The sequence below is a fragment of the Prinia subflava genome, chromosome 10, assembly GCF_021018805.1.
Source record: "Prinia subflava isolate CZ2003 ecotype Zambia chromosome 10, Cam_Psub_1.2, whole genome shotgun sequence".
In the NCBI taxonomy this organism is placed as follows: domain Eukaryota; kingdom Metazoa; phylum Chordata; class Aves; order Passeriformes; family Cisticolidae; genus Prinia; species Prinia subflava.
In genome coordinates this window covers 21841246-21849440 of record NC_086256.1, presented here as the reverse complement: position 1 = coordinate 21849440, position 8195 = coordinate 21841246, and positions in this window count along the sequence as shown.

Here is an 8195-nt window from a genome sequence, read left to right as displayed (position 1 = left end):
TCATAGTCTCGGGACTCCTTTTTGTTGCGTTATTTGTTAAAAATAAAGTATCAAACTCTTAACAGGTCATGAATGCACGAATTAATATTGTACCTTTGGCTGTTCTGGCTGGTGTGGCATTCTGTAAATGAATAAAAGCAGTACTTCTGAGCTCAGTCTGCCCACATCCTGAATCTTACTAAGATGCAGTAGATCTGTCCATCTGCCCTGTCAGTGTGACACTTTCCTCCAGGACACTGACCCCTGAAGGAGAGGGAGGCTGGATCCAGGGGAGGCTGTGGGGTGAGGTCCCCTCCAGCAGCCGAGCTTGTGCAACCTCTGCCCGAGCTCTTGCCTGGCCACAGGGTGTGTGAGGAGCAGGGAAGTGCTGCCTGGGTGATTTAATGGAAATACCTGTTCCATTGAACTCCATGGATGCCCATCTTTGACCACCATAAGGGGACTTGAGTGTTCTCGTGTACTGAGCATCTATGATGTGTTGTAGATGCTTTTAAACTGGGTATCTGAGAAAATCGTTTGGCTGTCATTGGAAAGCCTGATCTGCTGCTCAGTATGGGAAAACACAGCACACTTTTACCCTAATGACCCTGTGTTGTACAGTTTGACCCTAATTATGTCTCACTTTCCATTTCATTTTTGTGTGCAAATTCCACAGTGCAACCTTCCGTCATGTTCCACACAGATACTCCCAGGCAGAACGCTTCACAGCAAATTGAGTGAGCAGGAGTCCTGGTTCCTGCTCTTTCTGGAGTGGAGCCAGTTCCTACAGTGCTTCTGGCCTTTTTTAAGCATTCTAAAATTCTGTGGGATCCTACATTTCATACTGTGCTTAGGTGGTGGTTCTGCATTTTGCCCTTGGCTTTGCTCCACCCTGTGCTTTGAGCATCTTCTCTTTCAATGTTACGCCCTTTTCACAGCATCTGGCTTGGTAACCTTGTACTTTCCTTATTCTCCTGTAATTTTGTGCTTGCTTCCTTATGCACCTCTGCTGTGGTTTGAGGGTGAGATGGCTTTGGTGATTCCTTTCCCCATCTCCCTAATGGGACACAAAAATCAGTTTCCATTCTGGGAATCTGGTAACATTGCAAACTGCGTTGCCAGAGTTGTGGTCCCGTAAAAGCTGGGGTCTCTGAGCAGGCTTTGTTAGCTCAGCTGAGCACAGAGGATGAGCACCAAACAATTTGCACATGGCAGCTGTTGAAATTGAGAGGCCACAGTATGGAGGATTTTGAAGGGAAAATTTGCCTGAGTGAAGATCTCAAGTTGTGCTCCAGGACAGTGTGGGATTAGATCTTAAGCAAACACTCTTGTGAAGGGTATTTGTGTAGCATTACAAGGAACAAAACAATTACCCAGAGGATAGCACCTTTCAAAATAATTGCTATAATTTGGCTAGTACTGGCAAACTTGCTGTTTTCTCTGTCTGTATTGTCTCCATTAAGACTCACTGCAGAGCAAAGCAAACAGTGATTTCTTTTTTCCTCTGAGAGATGATTTTGTTGATAAATGTGGACTGTATAAAAAGAAGGATTTTTCTGTGCTTCTATAACAAATGTACTTCTCTTTGATTCAGCACTAATCCCTAAGAACAAATGAGGATCCAGGCAGACTTTTTTTTTTTTTTTTAATAGCACTGCCTTTTACTGTTGCCAGCAAAGATAACTGCATGTTTGGTTATTGTTCCATCATAATATTTTTATTAGAACATGTAGTTTTTCTAGCTTTTCTTTCATCACAAGATCTGCTGCCCTTAAAGGAAAGTGTAAAGAGCAGCAGTGTTTTGCAGAATCATATTTGATCTGAGATAGATGTTTTCTTCCATACAGCTACCAATACACAAATACTGAAATGCCTCTGAATCCTGGAATCTGCTTAAGAGATTGATAAGAGATTGATACTCATGCTCACTTTTGTGGATCAATATTTCATAGTCTATTTACTAATACAAAATGAATGTTTCTATTGTTGGCTTAAAATGTGGGTTGGTGGGTTGTTTTTTTCTTTTCCCAGTCTCTAACAAATTGCTGCTTTTGATTTTTCAGGCTTGATGGGCCACTGGCATTGGCAGGTGGTGGAATGACACAATGCAATATGATATGCCAAAGTAGTTGGGCATCACTTGTCAACTTGTAGACAAGTGAGGCAGAGGAAATAAGAGAATACATGAGTCTCTCAAATATGCAGGCAAAAAATGGGATGTCTTCCATAGGATAGAAATCTTTTTCTAGAACTGCCTCCTTCCATCTTTTCCCCAGAGTGGTACAGTTTCTCCTGTACCATTCTATCTGTACCATATTTGAGGTGTTGTAAATGAATAAGGAAAACATTTTACCTGTAATAAATAGCTCCATGTATAATTTCACTTTTCTTTAGATTCTTTTTTTGCTTTCTGTATAAGAGAGAGACCACTCTGTATAAATAAGAGACCATTAAAGATAGTAAAAATGTAAATAATGATCTTTAAATGTTCCAGCCTACACTAAATGCAGTATATAAGCATATAGCCTCTAAAGAATTGCTGTGTTCACTGCAGTTTCTAATGATTGCTTGGCTTTTGACCATCTGGGATTATTCTTTTTGTCTCAGGCAGCGCCATACCTCAGTCATTTGTCCAGTTGTTTGAAAGTACAAATGCTTATGCATGGATTTAAGGGGGACCTGTCTATGAGCACGTTCCTTGATTTTTGATCACTCTAGTGCAGCATGATGACAAATACTTAGCAAACTTCTACCTCAAATTATCTGTTTTCTGCTGAAGTTTGAGCTCCAGGAAAGCTTTGTGAAATCCATCACAAGGCACTGGTGCCGTAGGCTGAGATGGAAGAGCAGCCTGTTTGTGCAGCACGTTGTTCGCAGGTGTGTGTGAGGGGCAGCTGCCCGGGCCGTGACTCCTGCAGGGGAGCCCGGGGGGGGGCCGTGCCTGCTCCTGCCGGCGGTGCCCGGCCCACGGCCCTCCCCGGGCGCTCCGAGGTGTGCAGCGGGATCCATCCCGCCGCAGGAGCTGCTCACCCCTCTCGGGAGCTGGGACACACCTGGTGCCGGTATCTCCGCCTGGCATGCAGCCTGGCATGCAGCCTGGCATGCAGCCTGGCATGCAGCCTGAGCCCCGGCTGGGAGCGCGGACCGGCGGCCGTGAGCTGCCGAGCCCCGCCATGGCAGAGGGCACGGGGAGGCGGCGCGGCCGGGTGAGGGAGGCACGGCAGGAGCCCGTGACTCGGGAGGAAAAGCCAGTTTCCCTGTGAGGGGATAACGCCCAGGGGCTCCTTTTTGCGCGGTGCCTCCCCTGCTGGGGCTGTTTCTCAATAAATGGCTGTATGGAACGAGAGTAAGGCTCGGGAAGCCCGGCCCGGTGAGGGCCGTGAGGGTGTGCGGAGCCGAGCGGGACCCGCCCGCCGTGAGGGGGCTCCGGCCGCTGGCCTCGGGAGCCTCGGGAGTGATCACACTGGAAGATTCCTTAACTTCAGGTTAAGGAAAATACCTTCACGATGCTGAGGAAAAGGAGGCGCCCAGCTGAGACGCAAAATTTCCTTTGTGTAGTATAGGTAGAAAATTCCCAAGGATGGTTTTGACTGTGAGTTCTTGCGAAGGTTGCTCCAAAAGTTTTCCTCCCGACTGCCCTACTTTGGCATTCAGCACGCTGCTTTTGGTACTTGAGGCTGCTCATGATCTATGTCTTCCAGATTGCATCTGCATTGCTAAAACTGCAGTGTGGAGCCTTTATTTTGGAACTTTCCTCGTCTGATCTAGGGGCATAATATTTTTAAAGATATGTCTTCAGGTATGTCTACTTCTACAGTTGCTTTAAAATAAATTTTGTAACAAACTTAACTTGGGAGGAAAAGAATTCTGCTTTCCATTATTTTTTCTATAATGCATTATCTTGTCTTTGACTGTAGTGAAAAATATTTCTTTTTTCTGGCATATGTTGCTCTTTTTTTCCTTTTGATAAATAGATTTTGCAGTTCCTCACAGTTTTCTCCAATTTTGATGGTTCTTAATGAATCTGTAGTATTTGCAAGTACTTCAGCCCTATTTTTATTGCAGCAGTATTTGTGCAAACCTTAGTATTCATTCCAGGTTTGTTCTTTATTACATGCTGTCTCATAGACAGAGGCAAAACCATTGCATTTTGGGTCACAGCAGGTTTGGATTGCATTTTGCTTATGATCACAGGCTTGCTTCGTGCTTTGGGATGGTGCTGATTTAGAGAGAGAGGCAAATGCAGAATGCACTGCTGCTCTAGCGACTTAGTAGCCAGCCAGGCATCCTCTCCTAATCACATCTTTTGCTTTTTAAAAATAATCTTTCCCTGAAGGAGCAGGTGTTAATTCCATGTATTGAGGACAGCCATCATACACAAAAGTGTCAGAAAGAAACCCTTTTAAAGGGCTTTTTTACATTGGTGTTTTGAGTGACGCTTGGTTGCAAACAGTTCCTACAACCCACAATGGATGTGTTGGTCTTTGTGGCTGTGACTCTTGGTGCTGCTTGTGCATTTGCAGTGGTGGAGTTCCTTTAAAGCTCATTTAATAACAAACTATCAATCTGTGCTGTCTTCACTTAACCCAAATTCCATTTCCAGCATAGCTTTAGCAGAGCTGTGAGGGAAGAAGGAATTGGTGGTAGCCTCTAACTGGCTTCATTTCCTTGGCCCTGTCTGCCTGCTCTGAGTGCAGAGCGTCCCTCACCATCGCTGCCACCCCCTCCTGTAGCAGCAGCAAGGCATCCACGCCACTGTGCCCCCTGTTCCTTACCCCCTACAGGCCTTTGGCGCTGCCAGTTGGATATTCAAAGGTGGGAACCATAGTTTCACATGATACTCTGTCTTCCTCTGTGGATATTAATTTTAGATGTGTTTTGATAGCAATGAGGTTTTCTCTGGTTCCCATACTGGCCTTATTAGGCAGTTAAGGAGAAAAAATATCTGTATCTACCCACATTTATTCCTTAATGATGAGGAATACAGAGTCAACCTTTCCATATATGCATACTATCCCTGCTGAAAATTAATGCTAAAACTGCTCTCAAAAAACTACACATTTAGGGTAATCTTGAAGTAAGCTGTGAGTTGAGAATTAGAAACCCTCTGGCCCAGTTAGAAATGGGATTTGTGGTCTCTGTACTGTTAAAATTTCTTTTGGAAAGGAACTCCCACTGTCTAAAGTACCTACCATAAGGTTTTACAAGTGTTCAGAAGATGAGATGCTACCAGATGTTAAGTTCAAGGAGCAAGTTAACTACTGTTGTCAGATGGAACAGCATGTTTGTGTTTGGTGACTTCTCCTTACCTTCTCTCCCTCTCTGCCCTCAACCCCTCTGTTCTCCTGACCACAGCAGCAAGCACACTGCCCACCTCTTCTGCAAAAAACTGGTGCTTCACTCACACAGCTGAGGGGAGAAATCTCTTTATTGTACGGGGCATATAATTAAATTGATGATTGCTCAGATTAGCAAAGTCTTTGACTGAAATGAGTTATCCAACTAAACTGCTGTAGTTAAATATAGTTACCTTTAAATGTATATTCAATAAGCTGAAGTCTCTAATAGCACGGTGAAAATGTATTAAGGGCACATGAAAAGGATTGCTCATGTCCGGCACTCTCACCTTAGTGCTGCTACAATGATGCTATTTTTGCCTTAACACTTTTTTTCATAATGTGATTCAAACACATAAAAGGTGCGTGGATTTGAAGCACATCAGAGGTCATTTCCTCCTGTGACTCACTAATCAGCTCCTGTACTTTCATATGTACAGCAGGAACTTGCAGACAAAGGTAAGATTAGGAGCTAAGCAGACAAAGGGAAAATGGAGGAAAATAATAGTGGTGAGTACATGCATCAAGCAAGTGTGGCCCAATATTTTTATGTCTTTTTTTGATAGATTGCTCTGGATGCTTCTGGGCAACATTGAATGCAGCATTTTTTCATCTCTATCCCAGAAGGATTATTCCAATGGTTCGCCTTAGATTCTGCACAGAATATTACTTTGATACTGTAATAGCTTTGGAAATGCTCCTCTTTGATGTCAAGAGCTGTATGGAACTGTTCTTTTGATTAAGACACACTTACACACCTGAAAAACCTAATAATAGATAAAAAAAGAAAAAGAATGATCATCATTTGTGCTTTATTAAACTAGATCTATAGGAGAGATGCAGAACATGTGTGCATCTCTATCCCCTGTCTTGATCTGTTATCTTTCTGTTGGAAACCCTCACTGTGTGTCTGTCTGTCTTGAATAGCCCAGGAGCCTATTTTTTTTTTCCCTCTTCATTTTATGACTTTCACCTTTCTTCTGCCAATGAATGCTTGGAGACTGAATAACCTGGCTGACAACTGGATTGTTATATCCCCCCTTCCCCCATCCTTAATTGATTGCCAGACATTAATTGCTTACAATTTCAGTTTAAAACCTAGCCTGGTCCATACCAGGAAAAGTGGTTTTTGCTGTCAAGAGGTATGATGGAGTTGGTAGCCAACAATCTGACTTGGTTCACTTGTTTGCATTGGTGCCATTTCAGGGAAATAAATGGCACACACTCATGCCAAGGGGCCCAGCCCATGGTGGCTTTGTCTGCAGCCAGGGCTCAGGGAGTGTCTGGCACAGTTCAGGGCTCAGGGGGGAAGGGCCCCTGAGTTGCTGTGGCACATCTGTGTGACATCCTGTCCACTTTTAGGTCAAAGTTATGTTTGGTGTGAGTTTAGGAGGTACTAAGTTAATTTGTCCCTTGAATGGGTATAAAGATTTGCTCTGAAAACATAGATTAATACTCTCTTATCCTTAATAACAATATATTTACCAGGAGTTTTTTAATGCTTTTGCCACAGATTTATTCCTGGAATTCTCTGTTCCATTTTTGCAAGTTAATCTCATAATTATTTTGAGAAAAACTTTTTAAAAATTTACTGATCCTGCATTGCTGGGAAAGAGGGAGATTGGTCCAGTCTCAAGCAATGAAATTCCTTTTTTTATTCTGTGCTCTGCAAGTAGGCTTTTTCTTGTGAGTTTATTTTGTGCTGAATCCAGAGTCACTGCCACAACTGGGCTGAGAAATAACTGGGCAAACGTTCCAGTTTTAGATGTAGGAACATAATGTACATCAAAGATGGCCATCATTTTACCTCAGAAAAAATGAGCTTTATGGAAATAAATATATACTCAAACAGAGGAAGTGCTTTTCAGCAAAGCAAATTTGGGACTGTAAAAGTGGCAGTGGAACAATATAGTGACCTTTGATGCAGATTAGGAAAAAAACCTTATGTTTTGGGCATTTGTCTGCCTGTGGCCAGAGGTGTGCTAGGCTGCAGTGGAGTTATAAGAACAGAGAGGACCCGTGAAATAATTATATTTTCTGTTTCAAACTTTACTCTCCTGTCAGGGAGAGTTTCAGGCTAAAGCTGAGGCTTTGTAGGCTGTTAGACCCCTGCTGCTTCTCGTGGAAGCTTTGTGCAAGAGGGGCAAAGCCAGAACATCAGTTCATATCTTCACAGGAGAAGATGTGATTGTTTGACTGCCTCTTCATCCCCGTTCATGGGGCAAAGCTTCCAGACAGCCTCCCCTGCACCCTTTGAGCCCTTTTATCCAGCACAGGCACCTTCCCACACTCCGGGGTGGATGTGCCTCGTTCACAGTTGTTTGGGAACTGTGGCACAGACTGAATTCAGGCTCTCCCTGTGAGTAAGCACCAGGGGTAGACAGAGGGCTAAATGAAGGCTCTGTGTTCTCAAACTGCCGGCGTGCCCTAAGCACTGTCTGGGGTTTCACTGAGCACCAGACAGCAAAGCAGGCTGAGAGCTGCACCAGGACACACATCTTGCAATGCTCTCTTTGCAGCATTTGGAGAAGGGTTCGATGAGGCACAGCTTGATGATTATTTTGCCTAAGAATTGCCTTCTCTGAAGAGAACAACTTCAGATTGTAAACTTGGCTTTTCTTCATGGTGTGTAGTCATACAAAATTTTTAACTTGGTTTCAAGTAAGAGGTTTTGGTTGTTTTTGACAGTAGTGTAATACAACATGACAGACATTATTTGATGGGGGTTTTGTAGTCTGTCAATATTTTACTTTTGCAACCGTTGTTAATTGTTTACATGGCTAAAGAAGCATCCTTTGACTGTTCAGATGGAAATTGCTTTCTCCTACAGTTGAGAACAAGAAACAAAGCAAGAATAGAAAAAAAATCTTATGAAAAAAA